This window comes from Rattus norvegicus, chromosome 3 (genome assembly GCF_021556685.1).
Source record: "Rattus norvegicus strain SHRSP/BbbUtx chromosome 3, alternate assembly SHRSP_T2T, whole genome shotgun sequence".
Taxonomy (NCBI): domain Eukaryota; kingdom Metazoa; phylum Chordata; class Mammalia; order Rodentia; family Muridae; genus Rattus; species Rattus norvegicus.
Window position 1 is genome coordinate 167,164,517 of NC_141536.1, and position 20,482 is coordinate 167,184,998.

Genomic DNA, 20,482 nt, shown 5'->3' on the forward strand with positions numbered 1-20,482 from the left:
CAGGCCTCTGTGGGAGGGGGCTGAGTCTAGAGGGAGATGACGTGATCATCCAGACCTTTGGGGCATGAAGTTATAAATCAATGACCATGCTCTGGTTCAGCTCCCACTGAAACAGCATCGAGTGACCCTGTCTCTTCCCACTGCCTAGGGCCATGGAACCACTTAGAATTCTTGACTAGTAGCTGGGTCCCTTCTCTCCTGCCAATGCCATCACATGACCCTCTCTGCTGTGTCATCACATGACCCTTCTCTCCTGTGTCATCACCACATGACCACTCTCTCCTCTTTCATCACATGACCCCTCCTGTGTCATCACATGACACTTCTTTCCTGTGTTATCACATGACAGCTCCCTCCTGTGTGATCACATGACCCTCCTCTCTTCTGTCTCTTAGGACACTACCCTCTTAAGGTTTGCCTGGAAAATCCGAGCTGATTCATTGAGGTCCTTTATGCACTTGTTCTTAAAAAGAGCTTTTTGCTCTAAGGAAGGTTGCGCTCACAGGTTCTGGGTGGGTGTGTCTTCTGGGGACAATGTTCACACCATTGTAGGGCCCTCTCCCTTACCATGAGCCTCACTTTCTGCTTTTCAGAAATGTTTCAGTCCTTCCCAGCCCCACCCCAGCTCCATCCAGCCCCTCATCAGCTCCACCCTAGCCCCACCACAGCCCTACCCAGCCCCAACCCCAGCCCTGCAATCTTTTGAATCCCATTGCTGCTTCTGCCCTGCTGGGGGCTTAGAGACCAGGAACAACAGGAAGCCTCTCATCTGGGTACAGCATAGGAATCAGCTCATGGGCAGCCAGACCCACAGAAGGGGCCATCCAGAAGCTTAGTGGGAACAAGGTCTGAGATCATTGGTAGATGTGGAGTAGGCTGAGGTTCTGCCTGGGACAGACCAGGTTGGAGCTGCTCAGACCAGAGCTGCTGAGTTGTCTTTCCCCGAGACCAACGGAAGACAACTCCAGAGCTCATTCCTCTTGGAAACAATCATGTGCTCTGTCACCCCCATATATTTCTGCGGCCACCATTTTGGGGGCAGGAGGAGGTATTCTGAGTCAGTACTTTCCTAAGACTGAAAACTGAATACCATATGTCAATGTCTTAATACAGGCTGTCTAAATTCAACGTATCTTCTCCTGAGAAGAGCTTGCAGGTCCTGTTGCTTTGGGGTATGATCTCCTGGAGGAGAGCCCTGAGCAGCTTTGGGGTTGAGTCTCAGCTTATTGGTAGCCAGACGCACTCGCAGTTGCTTTACCTGACGTAAAGCGACCTACTTCTTCGCGTCAGCGTTGCCTGGCTACCCAGCTCATTAAACATGGCGACCCGAGTGTGAGCCCTCGGTCCGTCCCTCGGCTCCTGGCATGGAAGGCCCTCTTTAAAGAGTTTGTTTCCTGTTCAAATGGTTTACACATTTGATAATAAAAGGTGAGATTCCTCCCTGCCTACAGTATTTGCCTCTTGATAAAATTCCCAGTCTTTCTCTCCTTCTCAAAGGAACGTAATTTAAATATGAATGGCGAAAAATTGTCGGGAAATGTAAGCGCAATAATGCTTTCTGAGGTGTGAACAGACTTGGATGCAGCACAGAAGACTGAGCGTTAGCAGATCTCAGTCTCTCTTTTGGCGCCATGCCCGCTCCCATGGGCTTGCCAGCCTTGGGTGGGGGTGGGAGCGGTAGAGACAAGGCAGATAGCATGGTGTTTGGGTTATCTCTGTGGTGGGGAGCAGGAGTAAGCCGCTCTGGCAGGACCCAGAGATGAAAATGGCTGAGCTGATGGCCGTGGTCACGTGCTCTGAAATCCCTCGTGTTCTACACTGAGGAAGCCAGAGAGAGCCTGGGTGTGAAAGGTGAGCCACACATTTATTCTCTGTCTATGAAAAGCATAACTGGAGCTGAGGAGGTGCCCTGCTGACATGGGGACCTGAATTCAATCCTCAATACCCATGTAAGAAGCTAAGTGTAGTATAGCCTATGCCAGCGAGACCCAAGCACTGTCTCCAAAGAATAGGTGTGTGGTTCCTGAGGAAAGAAATTTTGATGGTGATCTCTGAGATAGTTCTCTCCTCCTCTCCCCCTCTCTCCCTCTGCTCTTCTCCTCTCTCCCCCTCCACCCCTCTCTCCCTCTCCCCCTTTTCTCCCCTCTCCCTCCCCCTCCCTCTTCTTTCCTCTCCTTTCCAGATAATAAACATTCCATCCCATTCAATTCTACATCGGACTAAGAAAGTCTTCCTCAGGTCTTTGCTTTGTTTGACTGGGAGCAGAGCACACAGTAAGTAGCCTATCCAGTCTCTCTGTGGCATAGAGGGCAGGATTGTACCTCTAGTGATGGCTGAGACATCCCCCAAACTCATCATGGAAGCCCTCCGGGGGGCAGCCACCTATCAAAATTGTCATCAGTTGTCATCATTGTACACTACAGAGTTGTATCCAGCCACAAAGGAGGAGGAGATGGATAGGACTGGAGATCGTGTTAAATCAAAGAAGCCATAGTCAGGAAACCAAATAGTCCATGTTTCCTTCCATGTATGAAGCTAGGCTTTAAGTGCATATATGACAAGAAAGTATAAGGAAACTACTTGGGAAGAAAGAAGAGACCAGCAATAAGGGGGCAAGGAAACAGAAAAGAGAGATGGGGGCAATCCAGTGGAAGCACATGGTGCTCTTGAATGAAAATATCACTATAAACCTGTCCTTAGTACAGTGATTATTCACGAATACATTTAAAAGGGGAAGTGAAGAGAACCGTGAAGCAGACCATTTGCAGTAGTGGCAGAGAATATCAGTGCTCACGGTAGCTAAGCCTGTACCAGAGCAGCCTGCTCTTGGCTCTTCCGCAATTCTGTTAGCAGTCTTGTTACATTGAATCACATTGTTTGTGGTAACAGCTATGAGAAAGGGAATTTGTTTAGCACTAAATGCTTCGCACCTTGAGCGAAGCTATTCTTGCTCAAACTCTAGTTGGGGCTTCTCTATGAATCTGTGGCTTTTAAAGACTTTGAAAGTACAGGAGCCAGCCGTGTGCCTCTCTGTGAAACGACAGTATTGTTGATAATGATGATGTATTGAGCATATATCAGTCAATTGTTTCTCTTTCACATTAGGGGCAGCAAATGAACCAGGGCCCCGTGCTGTGCAAAACTGCCATTATCAGTAGCAGCTGTTGGCTTGCAAGGTGGACAGGCAGTGAGAGGCAACGTCACTGTCCGAGCTGTTCAGCTGGGTTTGGACAGGAGACTGAACTTCCCTGCTTTGCAGAGGACTGCCGTGTTCTCTCCTCTGCACCACCGCTGTTTGGACTCCAGGTAAGAAGTTATTGCAACTGATCTAAGAAAAGTGTCATCAAACAGTGGGACATGAGTCAGGGAGGATACCAGGCAACCAGGAACATTTTTAGCATCGTGGCATCAGATACACACAAAATCTGAATAGATTCAAAAGCAACCATCTCTAGGGCTCTGTTCAAGCACAGGGTCAAAGAGAGGTAAAACTGAGTCATGAAAATCAAAGACAAAGAAGAAATAAACACCCTTCCAAGTCTTCACTCTCTTGGCCATGGCTGACAAGTGATTTTCTGGGCCAAGGGATATAGCTCCATGGCTTCTGTTTCCCTGTCATCTAGGGGACTTGAGTGTCACATTGGTGCAGGATGGGAACCATCTATAACCACAGACCCTGCTGGGACAGTCACCGGCCACCTGCAGTCCAAGTTTAGGGACTGTTCTTACTCTCTCCCCTCCCTGCTTTCCCACTGACTTCCCTCCACACACAGGGGTTCTAGACTCTGCCCCCTGCCTCCTGCCTTTCTGTTTTCCCTCTTATTTTTCTCCTGTTAATTAACCTCCCCTCTTTCCATCTCCAGGCTACCATGCGGCATCTTGACAGCTGCTGACTTCTGTGATATAGCAGAAGCAAACAGTACTTGGGTTCTTTCTTCCTTTGGCTGTGCAAAGGTCCCTGGAGAAGATACCAGACTACTGGTGTCTTCACATCCAGCATGGTTTCCATACCCAACTGCACAGGACAACCCATTTTCATAGGTGCTGCTATGAGGCTGTACATACACAGGGAACCTTGGGGACTCTGAGGAAGAAAGTGACAGAAAAGACTGGTGGAGGAACAAATGTTGTGTGACACTTTTCCTGGGAATACTCAATGCAAGTGCTGACTTTCCCCAGATAGGAAACTGATGAGAGACAGAAGTAACACTATACCTGAGGTCTAGATTGATAAATTATTGACTTCATTGACATTACTTAAAAGTAAAAAGATGAATCAAAGACATCTGTTTCATAGAACACCTACCCACCATGGGTAACAGCTCATAAAAGATGGAGCCATGCATTTCCTGAACAATTTTCAGGCATCTTAATATGGCATAGAGCCTCTTCCAAGGCAGCTCTGCTGATCTGTGTCTCCTCAGCCATCCTTACTGTTTATATGACCTTGGAGAGAGAGTGGGTATGCATCTGTTCAATTTCAGGGACTTCCTTAGATTTGTGAGTTGTTCAGTTCATGGGATTTAAAGTAAAGTCCCTTTCAGAATTTCCAGAGATTCAAGAGCCTCCCTCAACTCAGCAGGGCATGGCTACTTCTCTCTGTGTCCATTTCTCTGGGTGGCTTACACTGTATGGAGCAAGAGTTCACTGTGGCTTAGCCATCAGTATCAGGCCAGCTTCTCAGAATACCGGACTGTCAGCATCAACCAGAGTCCGAAATTGGATGCTGGTTTTGTTTAATTTTGTTTTGTTGATTTATTAGGGTTGTGTTGTTTTGTTTCTGTTTAGATTCAAGAAGAAAATTTGAAAGATTATCACAATTCTACATCTCATTTAGATTTTTTTTCATGGTATGGACCTTGAAAGAACGGTTTACCGAGACCTTGCAAGTTGAAGCCTGGGTATTGATTGCCTCCTTCACTTCCCAACCACATCCACAGGTAGGTCTCACATTTAGGTCAGGGATCTGCCTGAGCTAGTTCGAAAGAAGGGTATAAGGTCTGGGTCTAAGTTCCTCAAGGGCAATTGTTTGCTCAGATGTTCAGCACCCTGGTTAAAAGTAGTACTCTTCCCCGTCTTTCCCAGCTTTGTCACAGATCATCTGACTCTGTGGTATTTACTCCTAGATCTCTCATTTGTTCTGTTGATCAGGTTATCCCCGCTCCAGCTCTGTTGATCAGGCTATCCCCTCTCCAGCTCTGTTGATCAGGCTAGCACTCTCCAGTTCCACACTGTCTTGACTACACTCCCTTGATCACCAGTCTTGAGCTCAGGTAATGTCCTCCCTTCAGCTTTGACTTTCAGAATTGCATTAGGCATTTGTGTCCAGAATGGGTGCTGGGATTTGATGCCTGCATTCTCTGAGCCTACTGCTGTGGTCATGTGACTTTCCCCCCTGACATTGTTCATGTGAACATTGGTTGCGCATTGCACAGTTGCAGTGCGTGATTGTTTTTATACATTTTGCATTCAACTTTCTAGCATTCCAATGAAGAGTATTGCATCTAAACTCACAAACGAGGCGCGTCTATACAGTTTTCTTTCTTGAAATGTCTGACTCTGGTTCTGGCATCAGCAGGCTGCTAGCTATGTGAGGTGAGCTTGTAGGTAGAGATTATATTAGGACAGTACCATTTCCAACTTCAGTATTCAGCAGAATGCACTCTGTCCTGGGCTTGGCATTTCTGAAGGTCATTAATAACTGATAGTATTAATTTCATGAATACATTATCTGATCATCATTTAGTTTTCCTCGGGTGACTCTATGGTTTTGCCTTAAAAGTTAAATCAGTCCATTTTGCCACAGTGGTGGAAGCTATGAGCAGAAGGGTTGTGACTCTCCTCTCTCTTTCATTTCTGTGCAATCAGTGGAAGTGGTCTCTTTTGTTTCTGTTATTTAATTTTTGACCTCTCTATTTTTTAGCTTCATTAACCATTTCAAAGAAATAGTTCTGAGTTTTTCCGCCTTTCTTTATCCTATTTTATTTTTAAATTTAATTAATTTAAATTAATTTAATTATGTCAATAAAATATCTTTTTTAAATTGGCTTATTTATTTACTTTACTTTGTAACCACAGTTTTCCCTCCCTCTGCTCCTCCCAGTTCCTCACCACCACCTCTCCCCCACCTCCTTCCACTCCTCCACCCTTTTTCTTCAGAAAAGGAAGGCCTCCTAAGGTTATCAGATACCAGCCTTGGCATATCAAGTTGCAGAAAAACTAGGCCCATTTTCTCCCATAGAAATTAGACAAGGCACCCCAGTTAAGGGAAAGAGTCCCCAAAGCAGGCAACAGAGTCAGAGACACCCCTTGTCCCTGCTGTTAGGAGTCCCACATGAAGACCCAGATGCATAACAGTTACTTATGTGCAGAGGGCCTATGCATGCTCTCTGGTTAGTGTTCAGTGTTTATGCCCTATGTATCCAGGTTAGTTGATTCTGTGAGGCATTTTCTTGTGGTGCCCTGATCCCCCCAGCTCCAACAATCCTTACTCCCTTTCTTCTGCAGGATTACACAAGCTTGACTTAATGTTTGGCTGTGGGTCTCTGTTTTCATCCATTGCTGGCTGAGTCCTCTCTGATGACAGTTATACTAGGCTTCTGTCTACAAGTACTGCAGATTATCATTAACAAAAGATTCTATAAGGCAAAGGCCAAGATCCTCACCAACCCTACATCCAACAGAGGGCTGGTATCCAAAATGTATAAAGAACAAACTAGACACCAACAAACCAAATAACCAAATTAAAAGGTAGGGTACAGAGCTAAACAGAATTCTCAGCAGATGAATCTTTATTGGCCAAGAAGCACTAAAAGAAATGTTCAGCATCTTTAGCCATCAGGTAAATGCAAATCAGAACAACTCTGAGAGTCCATCTTATATCCACCAGAATGGCTAAGGTCAGAAACTCAAGCAACACTCCATTCTGGCAAGGATGTAGAACAAGAGGAACATTCATCCATGCCAGCAAGGTTGCAGACAAGGGAAACATTCCTCCACTGCTGATGGGAGTACAAAATTGTACAGCCACTTTGGAAATCAAATTTGTGTTTTCTTGGAAAATTGAGAGTAGATCTACTTCAAGATTGAGCTATACCACTCCTGAGCATATACCCAAAAGACACTCTACACCATACCACAGGGACACCTGCTCAGTTATGTCCATATCAATTTTATTCATAATAAACAAAAACTAGAACCAACCTATATGTCTCTCAGGTATAGAATGGATAAAGAAAATGTGATACATTCACACAATGGAGTATTATTCAGCTGTTAAAAGCAATGAATTTGCAGGCTAGAAAATATCATGAATTAACTAACCCAGACCCAGAAAGACAAACATGGTGTGTACTCACTTATAAGTAAATATTAGCCATGCTACAAACCACAGGCCCAATGAAGCTAAGGGCCCAAGGTGGACATATGAATCTCACTGAAGTAGAATAGACATTGTGGGTGGACAGGGGAAGGGGTCTGAATGGGGGAGGGGTGGGATAGAAATGTGAGGGGTCAGGTGAGGGAGGATAGAGGGAAAGAGTAATGGAAGATGCACTAGGAATGGGGTGCATTTCTGGGGTGAGATAAAATCTAGGAGGGTGACTCTAGTCAAGACTCCTAGCGATGGAGGATAGGGAGCCCGAGTAGATGGAAATGCAGCCATCTCCTGTAACCAGGCAAGACTTCCAATGGAGGGACTGGGACACCAATCCAACCACAAAACCTTAGACCCACAATTTATCCCTCCTTCAAGATTCATGAGTAGAGATAGAGTAGAAATTGAGGAGATGGTCAAGCAATGACTGGCCCAGCTTGAGATCCATGTCATGAGAGGGAATCTACCGGAATTAGTCAGGATTCTCTAGAGTCACAAACCTTATGGAATATCTCTGTATATTAAGGTAAGTTATTGGAATGACTTACAATCTGCAGTCCAACTAACCCAATAACGGGCAGCAATGAATGGCAAGTCCAAGAATCTCGAAGTTTGCTCAGTCGTACAAGGCCCGGTGTTTCAGCTGGTTTTCTGTATATGCTGAAATCCTGAAGTAGGTTCCAACAGACATACTGGAAAGTAAGTGCAAGCAGTCGAAGAGCGAATCGTCCTTCTTCCAATGTCCTTATATATGGCCTCCACCAGAAGGTATGGCCCAGATTAAAACTGTGTACCATCACGCCTGAATCCGGAACTTACTCTGTCCCAGGCTGGCCTTGAACTCAGAGACCTGCTTGCCTTTGTCTTCTGGGATTAAAGGCATGTACTACTTTGCCTAGACCTAAGCTTTTCATGGCTGCTATGCCTCAAGATCCCAGATCAAAAGTGTGTGTCATCCCACATCAAGATGCGGATCAGAAGCGTGTGTCTTCCAGCCTCAGGATGTGGATCACAGGTGAGCCCTCCATTTCTGGACTGTAGTTCTTTCCAGATGTAGCCTGAACCGGGAATAGCCATCGCACAACCCATGACTTTTTTTTTCTATTTTAACCCTGATTAATATTCACTGCCTGCTTTATCTGGCGTAACTTTCTCTTCTGTCTCTCGTTTCCTAATATACAACTTGAGTATTGATTTTTTTAACCTTTTTTTCCCCCCTCTTTCCCAATATGTGTGTTTGCAGTTGCAGATTTCCACTTAGCACTTGCCTTCTCTGTACCATGCATATCTTGATGCTTTGGACTTTTTAAAAACTATTTTCGTTTATTCAAAAAAAATTTAATGTTCCCCTGAGATTCATTTCTCTTGTATTATTTAAAGGAGTGTTGGGTTCCCTCCAAATTTAGGGAGAGTCCCTGATCTTCCTGCAGTGACTGTTAGTTCCTTTACAGCCTAAGGACTCGTTCCATGTGGATTCTACGACGTAAGCGTCATTGTGAGCCTTGGGCTGAAGTCTGTCTCAGTGAGTCGTCCATATCACTTGAGGAGGATGTGTTCGCCACTCTTATTAGATGGAGAATTCCCTAAATGTCAATTAGATCAACTTGATGGATGATGCTATTCAGCTCAACAATATCCTTACTGATTTCCTGCCTGCTTAATCAATCAATTACCGAGAGAAGATTTTGAAGAGGCCAGGCACAGGAGTGTGTTTATCTGTTCCTCTTTGCAGTTCTATTAGGGATGTCGTACCCCACTTATTACACATCATTCCTTGCTAACTCAGCGACTTGGGTTGCTCTGTCTTCTTGGGGCAGTGGTGACACCCAGCACCCTCTCTGTACCTCATGTTCATCTGTTCTCTGGCGCCTGCATGTCTGAATTGACACGGAAATTCCTGTGGTTCTGTTTTTCCCCGCTCTTTACTAAAGCCATCTGAATGGTTCTTAAATTGGATTTCTATCATTGACATACAGTTGGGCTTTAAAAGCCCCACTCTGGTTGTCACTGCCCCTCATTTGGTGCATTTAAACACTTTGTCTTCAGAAATGACTACTGGAGGTCTGGAAAGATGGCCCGGAGTTTAAGAACACTAACTACTCTAGTGGATATGAAGATTCACTCCCCAGTACCCACACAGTGGCTCCCAATCTTCTGTAACTCCAATCCCAGGGAGTCTAATGCCATCATCTGTGTTCTACTTACACTGCACATACATGGGCACATACACACACACACACACACACACACACACACACACACACACCTGAGTAAATAAAATGTGAAGGTGATTGTTAACTATGTTTGTGTCCCCATCTATCAGGCATGTAAAGTGTTTTTATAGTTTTCAGTAATCCTTTTCTTCCCTTCCATCTACATTTTCTATTTAACCTTTGGTGTGACTACATTGTCTCTCCTTTCCTAATGTACAATTCTTTTAAGACAAGGTCTTACCATGTAGCCTAGGCTTGCCTTAAGCTCATAATCTTCCTGTCTCAACTTCTAGCAAGCTAATATTAGCTGTACACAACATCATGCCTAGCTATCCATTACTATAATATTTTAATGGTTCCCTTAGTGTACCTTAAAGGTGACATTTTGTGACTCAAAGTAGAGTGATCCCTTTAAAGTCGAGTACCCCATGTCCTCCTCAGGCTAGTCCACACCCTCCTCAGGCTAGTGCTCCACATTCCCCTCAGGCTAGTGCTCCACATTCCCCTCAGGCTAGTGCTCCACACCCTCCTCAGGCTAGTGTCCTGATATCCTCCTCAGGCTAGTGCTCCACATTCCCCTCAGGCTAGTGCTCCACACCCTCCTCAGGCTAGTGTCCTGATGTCCTCCTCAGGCTAGTACTCCACACTCTCCTCAGGCTAGTGTCCTGATGTCCTCCTCAGGCTAGTGCTCCACACTCTCCTCAGGCTAGTGTCCTGATGTCCTCCTCAGGCTACTGCCCCATGTCCTCCCCATTACTGTCATCGTTCCTAATAACCCAGTTCTTTAAACACCACACCCACACGGCATTGCTGCTGTCCTTAAACACTCAGCTTTCATTACCACTTAAGGGTGAGAGAGACAGACCTCTTCTGCTCACTCTGTTCTCCCTGTCCCTGACTCCCCACTTCTTCATACACATTCTGTGCTCTCTCTGAGGAATCTTCTGCCAATGTTCTAAGTTGACAGGGGGTATATTGCCGTGATTCGCCTTTAGTTTCAACTTGACACAACATGGGAAGAGGGAATCTCGATTGAGAATTGGATCTCTCAGGTTGGCCTGCGGTTATTACTGGGGTTTGCTGTAGGAGATCCCAGTCTACTGTGGCCCGCTCCGTCCATAGGCAGGCGGGCCTGAACTGTCTAAGAAAAGTGTCTGAGCAAGGTGGAGAGAGTGCACTGGTCTCTGCTTCAGCTCCTGCCCTGACTTCCTTCAGTGGTAGACTAGCTCCTGAACTCGTATCATTTAATAAGTCCTTTCTCCCCACGCTATTTTGGCTGTCAGTCAGAGCAACAGAAAACAAAGGGTGACAGTAGCAGATCGCCTTGGCTAGCAGTGAACCCCCTGAGTTTCGCTTGTCTGGAGAAGTCTGTCTCCCCACTTTTTTTTTCTTTTTTTTTTCCGGGGCTGGGGACCGAACCCAGGGCCTTGCGCTCGCTAGGCAAGCGCTCTACCGCTGAGCTAAATCCCCAACCCCTCTGTCTCCCCACTTTTAAGGACTCATTTTAACACTGGATACAGAACTTGTATTTGGCAGAGGCTCAGCGCCTACATTTCCTTGGTCCTCTTCCTCTCCCTTCCTTACCCAGCTGTGGAGCCTACTGGATGTGTACCTCTCTCTTCTCCGCGTGTGACGGCTCCTCCTCTGTGTGCTTTCAAGGTTTTCCCTTAGTCCGTTTCCCGCAGTTTGTGTTTGATGTGCGGAGGGACAGGCTGCTGTTTGGTTTCATTGCGTGATTTCCTTTTCGTGGTTACCTCCTGCAAGTTTCTTAACGTTAGTCAAGTAAGTCCCCAGCCACCATGACATCAAATGTCCCCTCCACTGCTGTCCTTTATACTGCTTCTTGGTTTTCCATCACGTTACGCCTTCTGACATTTTCCTGTTCGTCCAGAATATTCTGTTGTGTGTCCCTTTACTGCCTTACAGTGTGCAGTTCAAACTCGATGGTTCCCCTCAGGACCCAACGTAGGAGTTCTCTGTTGCTGCTGAGGGCCCTGTCCTCAGCATCCTCTCTGTCCTTCCATCCTCCAAGTCTCACTGGGGCTCCCTCTCTCTGCTCCCATTACCTGTTTGACATGACACCTGCCTTTCCAGGAGCACACTAATCTCACTGTTTAACTCCCTGCATAACTACAAGTCCGCTCTATATCTCAGTCTTGCTCTGATGCTGACCTCGGGACTCAGGTTTTTTTTGTTTTTGTTTTTGTTTTTTTTTTTTTTTTTTTTTTTTGTGGGGAGCTGGGAGAGTTTGGGGAGGTTGTGATTTTGTTTTTGTTTTCTGTGAGTTTTGGCCTGTCTGAGGTTTGCCATTGCTGCTTGTGCTGCAGGATGTCTGTGTTAGGAGCAGCAAACAAACTTCAGTGTGAGGAAGAGTGTTAAACTGACCAGGAGCTAGCCTCTGTCTAGAGTAGAGTGGAAGGCATGGGGTTGTCCATTTCCCCTAGTCCTCTACGGAATCCTTCTTTACAACACTAAGAATCCCTGAGCCATACCTGTTAAGCACAGAGCCCAGCATAGGGCTTTCCTAAGTGCGGCGCCCTGTGAGATCACATGGGTCACTCCCCGAATAGCTGGCCTGCCATCTTCCAAACAGCTGGAGTCTAGACTTCATTGCAGAAAGGGGCCACAGTCCGTGCCGGTCCCATGTGAGAAGAGCCTACCTTACACTCACTTCATAAACCGGCAGAAAGCCTGCCTGTAAATGCATTCCATGCATTGTTAATGAATTGACTTGAGTTCCAGAGGTGTCTGTACAGAAAGAATTACAGGCTTTAAGTGAAGATATGAATAGCTTCGCTGCCATCCCGGAAGTAGGCACAGTATTGATAACGCATATCCAGTGTGCTTTAACCGTCATTTCTAGCTGAGGTAGGATTGATTTTTCCGAACCCTTGAAGAGCACCGTCTTATGTGCAGGCAGATTTTAATTTTGGCACAGCCACCTGGAGCGTCACATCACTCTGCGTATTCATCCTGGCCTCAGATGCGGCTGTCGCCCGCTGCCCTGCAGTGCTGTGGAACACTTCACAAAGCCAGGGGCTCAGCCGACAGCCTCTTGGCTTAGGCAGTCACGGAGGCAGGTTCCTGGGAATGTTGCGGAAGCTCCACACCCTACCTTCATTTCTGTTGCTATGACGAAACACCCTGACAGGAAGCAACTTAGAGGGAAAAAGTCAAGGCGGGAACGTGAAGCAGCAAGTCACAGCCGCAGGCAACAGCAGAGAGAAAATGGATGCCTGACTGATTTTGCTTTTCTCTATTCCTGCATAGCTCAGGCTCCGAGCCCTGGAAGAGCTGACAACCACAGTGGGTTGAGTCCTCTCAATTAGTGTAGTCAAGAGGACATTCCGCAGAGCAGCCTGGTCTAGGTAAATCGTCACTGGCCTCTCTTCCCAGGTGATGTTAGTGTTGAGTTGACAATCAAAACTGACCATCACACTGTAGATTAGTGAGAGTGTGGACGGCAGGCTTCAGTGTCTCTTTGACTGGATTGAGACCCCCCTAGATCAGAGAAGCACACTCATAGCCGGGCCTGTGAGGACGTTACCAGAGACCACAGGATCTCTAACCAAAGGGACAATCCCTTGCTAGAGTCAGAACATCATACTGGTGGTATTGGCAGACAGGGGAAGGTGGGTGAGGCCTAGCTACGGGAGACATGTCATCAGGGGAGTGGCCTGCAGCCCTGCTCCTTGCACCTCCCGTAGCTCCCTCTCTACTTTCTGTCATGGTTGAATAACTGGCATCTGTCATAGCCTCCTGCCATCATGATGTCCTAGACAAGAGCATGGTGTGGAGCATGTCACAAAGCCGTCATGATGTTCTAGACAAGAGCATGTGGCTGTGGACTGAACCTTCTGAATGTATGAGCAAAATACATAATTCTTTAAGTATTTAGTCACAGTGTTGATAAAAGTTGACCCAGTGGTTCCAGTCCGCAAAGTCTACCCACCTGCACCACACAGCCCTTGAGCACATGACTGTCTCTCAGTATTGAGCCTCCCCTCTGTGTGGGGACAGCCAGGGAACCTGCAGCAGAGTCTCTGAGGACTGAGTAACTGGCGCTTAGCAGTCTTCGGTTCTGCCTAGGCTCAGTACAAGGCTCTAGGGTACCACCCCTTACCATGTCAGTGGAAAATTCCAGAATCTTGAATGCAGTGTAGAGCTTCAGGTGCTTGTAGAGCTAGAGGTTCCGAACCACTCAACCAACTGCACCACGCAGCAAGCTGTATATGCACACAGGCTCACAACACTCACATCACGTTCATGTATGTTGACGCATGTTCTTACATGTTTACATGTACTCATATGCATGTTCACACATTCTGTACCACGCTTTCAGAGTGTCAATCAGACCAGCGATGTCTCCTCCATCTAAAGGCATCTGTCCCCTTCTCCACATGCCCATTTCCTGAGGAGGATGATCTCAGCACGGTGACTAGACAGAGTAGCACACACATGTGTTCCATCCCATCATACATCCTCAGACCGAGAGATGCTGGGACACAGACATGGCAGGTGACCTGCTCAGGGTGGAACAGCTGTACAGGGAGGAGTCACATTCCACCAGGCCCAATACATTCCTTGCCACGATGAATCCTCCTCCATGTGGCCCACAGATTGCTACCCTGTCAAGGCCACACACTCCTCTATCTTCTGGCTGAACAAGTCACCAGTTTCCACAGCCCATGAAGGCGCCAGACTTCAGTCTGCAGCTCCAGCGAGCAGACAGTGGAGTCTTCTTCGTACCTTTTTAGATTTCACCTTTGACCTCTGGAACCTCAGAGCATCATATTTGACCCCCAGGACCTGATGCTCTAGCTGCTGTCATACCACGCTCTTTGTGCAGAACTCTTACCTGCAGCCCCCAGAGAAAGTACTCTGGTCTCACTGGGACTTCCTGGTGTACACTGTCAACTGGGGCCTGGCACCAGGTGAGAGCTTCGTGTTGGAGTCTGTTGTTGAAAATGCTAAAATTGAACTGCTTGGTTGTTTGTCTACATCGGCTGCGAGAGAGGCCAATCAGGGCTGATTTATTCCCTGACACCAAGAGACTGTTGAGCCAGCACATCCGTATGTCAAGATTCCTCCCTTCTTGGCAAGCTCCAGGTCAATAAAGCAAACCTGGAAGGTGAAGAGGGAAAAGCCATAGGCAGGCTTACCTGTGGAAGAGGCAGAAGATGCCTGCCACCGCCCTGCTTAACTCCAGTGCCAGCCCAGCCCAGGCAGAGCGCAGGGGCTTCCTGACTGTTCTCAATCCCTCACTCACAGTGCCAGGCAAGAATGGCTGCACCCCACCCCACCCCCCAGCTTTCCAAGGACCTATCTGTTGTCACGGCAGTCGAGCCAGGCTGCAACCGCCTTGCCGGAGAAGCTCAGGAGTCTGGGAGCAAGCGACTGCCCTCTAGAGAGGTCAAGACAGCCATAGGTTGTGGATCCTCCTGGGTCTCCTATTCCCCGGGAAGGGAGAGAAATGGCCTTGGCGTGGTAAATGAACAAACCCATTTCACGAGTGTTTCCTGTACCGCTTGTCAAGGCTGGAGCCAAACGCTGACAGCGTTCTGTGAGTGACAATCCCATGCCACCTCCAACACACAAAAGCACCTTGGCAGCCTGTACGTCCTGCCCAGGGTGACAAAGCAGATGGACAGCACCTCTTTTCCTGGCATCTAACCCAGATGTTTCCCCAGTGAGCTAAGACTGTATGAGCTACTAAAGTCCGGCCAGCCTCCTGGGACATAGACAAAAGTCAATTCACAATGTCCAAGGACAGATTCTCTGATGGCATGGGTTCATTCATTTCATCTCCACAGAAACATGTACTGGGTGCCCAGACAGCGCCAAGCTCTGTTCCAAATACCAGGGCACCCATCATCCATGCAGAAATGAACAACCCTGGAAAGCAAAGCAAAGCTGGAAGCCCTCTTTCCGAGCAACTGAGGCTGACAGGCCACAACCATTCCCAATATGTGTTGTTCAGGGATCTCTATGGTAGCCCTTTGCACTCCCCAAACAGAAGCTACCCTTTCTGTGTGGATCTTCCAGGGATTTCTCCTTCCGATCAGTCTTGTCTCAGGGTATCCTAGGCACACCATGGATATCAGCCACTCATTTCTGGTCGGTGCCTCCCACTTGGCCCTCTCCTCACCTTTGGTCCTAGTTCTTGAGTTGTCCCCTGCCCCAGGACTTTAATAAGCAGATCTGGGACTCAGTGTGGATTTCAAAGTCTGGGTCACAGGGGTGCTCTGCTTACAGCAGACTGGCCGCACATCTCAGATGTCCTGTGGCCCTAGTATGATCGCAGACATCATACCAGTGGCAGAGTTCTTTGTGGAGTACATCCATTCGCCGTCCTGGGATGACTTGAGCCACTCCCGACAGACTCTGAGCCTTCAGAAGTAGGAAGAGCAACATGAGGAACACCTGCTAGCACTTGAAAATGGCTGTCGTCTGAGAAAGAAGCTGGTGGCCACAGGGAATGGGATGTGCTCTGCAGGAATAGAAAGGGTCTTCAGGATCCTTCTGTACAGGATCCGGGCAAGTCACAGGGAAAGGGGAAGGGGAGGGGGGAGTGGGAGGGGGAGAAGGAGAGGAGGGGAAGGGAAGAGGAGGAGGGGAGGGAGGGGGAGGGGAGGGGGAGAGTGTCAGGGCAGCATGACAGACTTAAGCTACAGCATCACCATCCAAGGAAGCCAGGCAAGCCATGTTTCCCAAGCCAACCCCACCCCACAGAGGTGCACGTGTGTGTGCCCGAAAGCAAAGCAGATGTATGTCGGGAGCCCACAAGTCGGGTCACCCAGCACGGAGGAGCTTTCTTACCTTTGCCATCTTACCCCTGGCTCAAGACTGACAGAGATTCAAAGTGTTTCTCCCTGGCTAAGGATCACAGAGCCAGCAACCAACCATGCATCCCCGCCTGGTCCCTGACCTTGGCATGGAGGTACAGGAGCTCAGTGGGATTCCTCCTCTGTGTCTGTGTGAAGCTCACACACTGATCTGATCAAAAGCCCTGGCTCCTACAGGGCTGTGAAGAGGGATGAGACAAAGAGAGGCAGCAGTTGCCAAGAGCCTAGGACCATCAAAGCCCCCGAGATGCCTGTAGGGGAATGCAGGGGTGGAATGTGCCCTGGGGCAGACATGTATACCTGCCCAGGTCCCCAGGAGCTGCCTGTGACCTGATACCCTCCGAAACCCCCCAGACTCCTACGTACACACGTTTCATGGCAGTGTGGAACCCACTCCCCCATCTTGCCCCATTACGATGGGTTCTGGAGGCAGCCCAGAAGTAGAAGGAGCTCAGAGATGATCATGTCTGCTGGGAGCTCACAGCAAAGCCTGCAGCCATCAACACAGTGCTGCCAAAGAAGTAGAAGACCTCTTGGGGCCCCTTCTCAAAACCAGGGTCTGTCCGTCTGGGCCTCCCTGAGCTGAGATGAATAGTGCTCAGATGGACAGGGTCAAGCCAGCTCCCGCTTGCCTTCGTGCTCATGGTGACTGCTCAGCCTTGCCTACTCACTGGCAGACATCACATTTCCTCCTGTCCTCCCAGTTGACATTGTGTCTAAGCTCCACCCCACAGTTACCTGGCAACAGCCAGGTATGCTCCGCCCCACAGTTACCTGGCAACAGCCAGGTATGCCTGACTCACTGTAAAAGGAGCTGCTTGCCCCCTCCTTGCTCTCTTGCTCCTCTCTTGGTCTCGTTCTTCCCTTTTGCTCCTACTCTCTCCCCATTCCCTTCCTCCCTCTCCCCCCACGTGCTCATGGCTGGCCTCTACTACTTCTCTACTCTCTCCCTCTCTACCTTTCTCTGCCACTGCTACCCCCTTCACTCCCCTCCCTGTTCCCTGAATAAACCATTCTCTACTACGCCATCATGTGACTGGTCCCTCAGGGGGAAGGGATGCCTCGGCATGGGACAGCCAAGGCAGCCCCTTCCCTGTACCTGATTACACCTCTCGTAGAACATATGCCCCTCCCTTTATCTTTTTATAAACACATCACTTCCCATGAATTTGCCCTCCGTCTGTCCTGTCCTACCCTATAGGCCTCCTTCCCACACAGGAGTTCATCCATCTTTGTAAACCCTTTCTGGTAGATGGGATGGTTCATGGGAACAGCTTCCTGTCCACAGTGCTGTCGGGAGCAGCTTACGTGGAATGGCTTCTTGGGCTTCCCCATGCAGTGTCTTGGCTAACAGCATCACAGGTTTTGACGTTAGTTCTCGAGCATCAGAGACAGCCCTGATGTGCCTCAACATTTGTCCCCTTAAGACGAGTCATGTAAATGTCTGTCACGATGTTGACACTGCTGGCCTGGTCTCCCTCGCCGTGCCAGGTCCCTGGCATTGCAGCAGACTGAGCTACAAAGAAAAGCGCTTTGCTGGGGGGACTCTGTGCCTGACCACGCTCCCTGAACAATTCTTGTATGACAATGTCCCTTTCTGCCAATAGAGCTTGTTATGTCTTCCCTCGCCCATGCAAATCACCCACTTATAGACTCTCGCAAAATTCAATTGCCAATTTGTCTTTTTATTTCTCACACTTAAAGCGATTTGCCTTCAAATAATCTTCGATGAATTGTTCATTTTACAACCACGGGAAGCGATCAGTGTGCATCGAAGGGCCGCAGAGATTGCCTTCGTCCTCCCAGAACTTGGGTTTTTCCTGCCTCCTCAGCCGGCTTCCAGGAGGATTCTCTAAGGCATACTCATCCCGGCCCCCTGTGGTCTTCCCACTGGCTTATGGACCCAGCTGGGGGCAAAATGGGCTTCTGCTTGGCTTCCATGGTTCGCTGGGAAACTGGCCCATCTCCAGGAAGGGAATACTTGGCTGCAGCCACTACATTGTCCCTGGCATGAGGCCCTGAAGGAGAGGGACTAGGCTGTTAAGTCTCTCATGATCCATGTGAATTACTTCCATGATAAAGCTGGCTCAGAAATGCCCCAGCTCTCCAAACTACTTCTTCATCTGCCTCCACAGACCCCATCATCTGAACATCAGCCCGGGATCCAACTCAAGCCCCGGCCTTCACAGCCAGTAGCCTTAACCCTACTGGGCCATCTAACCAGCCCCCATTCATACATATTTTTGGTCTTGCAGCCCCCTGGAGGATTCAAGGCCCTGCTCTACCACAAAAGCCTGTCTCATCTGTCTCTTACCCCTCCATGACTCTCAGGGAAGGGCACGTCTTTACTCCTTGTGTATATAGGAGGGAAAGGGAAAGACAGGCCGGGAGCTCACAGGTGCTCTCCCACACCATGAACTTGGACATCCTCCTGCACAGTAGATTCCAGTCTTGGTTCTCCTTGCCTTGAATATCTGAGGAACTCACCTCGGTGAATAGAGGTGAGATATTGCAGTGATGAACTGGCCGGGTCCCAGGAAGGGAGCTCCAGCAGGGACACGGGCCTGTGAGGGAGAAGCTGGGGTGTTTCTGCACCCTCTGGACTCTTCACTGACAGAGCCTTCGAGGGAGAAGCTGGGGTGCTTCTGTACCCTCTGGACTCTTCATTGCCGTTATCTCTCCAGCAGCCTTGGGGTCCCATTTGTTCTTCTAACAACCATGCCTTTTCCCGTTTATGGGCACCCAGGGGCAGGAGGTGGAAGCCCCACAAGGCTCTGACTGAGGAATTGGCCCCCATTTGCCTGTTGACAGCAGCCTCAGAGCTGAGAGTGCAGACAGGAAGACCCACACTGTGGAGTTTAATTGGCAATTAGAGACAGTGGCCTCCAGTGGGCCATCACGCCACCATCTTCAGGAGAAGAAAATTGATCGTGACTCCGAAAGCACACAACTTGAAGGAGAGAGACCAGCTCGGAACCTCGAGGCCAGCGAGAGGCGCGCACAACACGGGAACAGTGGGGAAGCACACTGCATTATTTACTGCCATAAAAGGCAAGACTGGAGTTTTATCATAGAACCTGTGTCTGCATAAAAGAACCTGACAGGGCAGATCAATAAACAAGGGAATTGCTTGTCTGGAATGGGCCTTTTTATTGTTTTTGTTTTCTTTCTTTCTTTTTTATTTTTTATCAAAATACTGCTCAAAGATGACCTCCCCATCAGTAGGTCTGAGAAGATGGTGGGACGTGCTGAGAAGGAAGGACTATGAGGATGGCTTGTCAGATTAAAGAATAAAGGTGGTGTGTGTGCATGTGTGTGTGAATGTGTGTATGTGTGTGCATGCATGTGAGTGTGTGGTATGTGTGTGCATGCCTGGAAGTGTGTGCACATGTATGTGGTATGTGTGAGAGTGTATGTGTATGTGAGGTGTGTGTGTATGTGTGTGATGTGTGTGATGTGTGTGTGTGTAGTATGAATTTTATGTGTAAGTGTGGGGGCTGGGGGTTGTACATATGTGGTGTGTGCTTGTGTGTGTGAGTGAGTGGCTGTTCATTTGTGTGGTGTATGCATATGTGTGGTATGTGTGTGTGAATTTGTGTGTGAGGTGTGTGTGAGAGTATGTGTATGTGCATGTGTGTGCATATGTATATAGATATGTGTATGTGAGGTGTGTGAATGTGTATGTGTGTATATGTGTGGTATATATGTGTGAGTGTGTGTATGGTATGCATATGTGTGTGAGGTATGTGTGAGAGTGTGTGTATGTGCATGTGTGCGAGTGCATGTGCATATGAATGTGTATATGTGTAGGTGAGGTGTGTGAGTGTGTATACACATGTATATATGTGTATGAGTGTGTGTGTGAGGTTATGTATGTGTGTGTGAGGTATATATGTGTGTGTGAGGTATGTGTGAGATGTGTGATGTGTGTATGTATGTGTGTATGAGTTGTGTGTGTGGTCTGTGTGTATATATGTATATATCTGTGTGTGTGAGGTGTGTGTACCTGTGTGTGTGGTGTGTATATATGTGTGTATGTGTGAGGTGTG

The 20,482-nt window shown here is 48.2% G+C and overlaps 2 long non-coding RNA genes across 6 annotated transcripts; one reads left to right on the forward strand and one right to left on the reverse strand.

Moving 5' to 3' along the window:
- The first annotated feature begins 885 nt into the window (after positions 1–885).
- LOC102554907 (uncharacterized) lies at positions 886–19,573 on the forward strand. 3 transcript variants are annotated; one of them, XR_015684099.1, is made up of 6 exons: positions 1,307–1,428; positions 2,183–2,273; positions 3,106–3,306; positions 4,789–4,940; positions 5,152–5,273; positions 18,138–19,573. It is a non-coding gene; the product is annotated as an uncharacterized LOC102554907 (long non-coding RNA). The 3 variants fall into 3 exon arrangements; XR_015684097.1 differs by lacking the exon at positions 5,152–5,273 and having other exon boundaries at positions 1,114–1,428; XR_015684098.1 differs by lacking the exons at positions 2,183–2,273; positions 5,152–5,273 and having other exon boundaries at positions 886–1,428.
- On the reverse strand, positions 3,248–17,145 carry LOC120101830 (uncharacterized). Of its 3 annotated transcripts, none has more exons than XR_015684102.1 (6): positions 17,066–17,145; positions 16,800–16,943; positions 16,408–16,612; positions 15,737–16,078; positions 14,447–14,712; positions 3,248–3,328 (listed from the first exon to the last, which is right to left on the reverse strand). It is a non-coding gene; the product is annotated as an uncharacterized LOC120101830 (long non-coding RNA). The 3 variants fall into 3 exon arrangements; XR_015684101.1 differs by having other exon boundaries at positions 16,804–16,943; positions 17,066–17,136; XR_015684100.1 differs by lacking the exons at positions 16,408–16,612; positions 16,800–16,943; positions 17,066–17,145 and having other exon boundaries at positions 15,737–16,110.
- Positions 19,574–20,482: the final 909 nt, after the last annotated feature.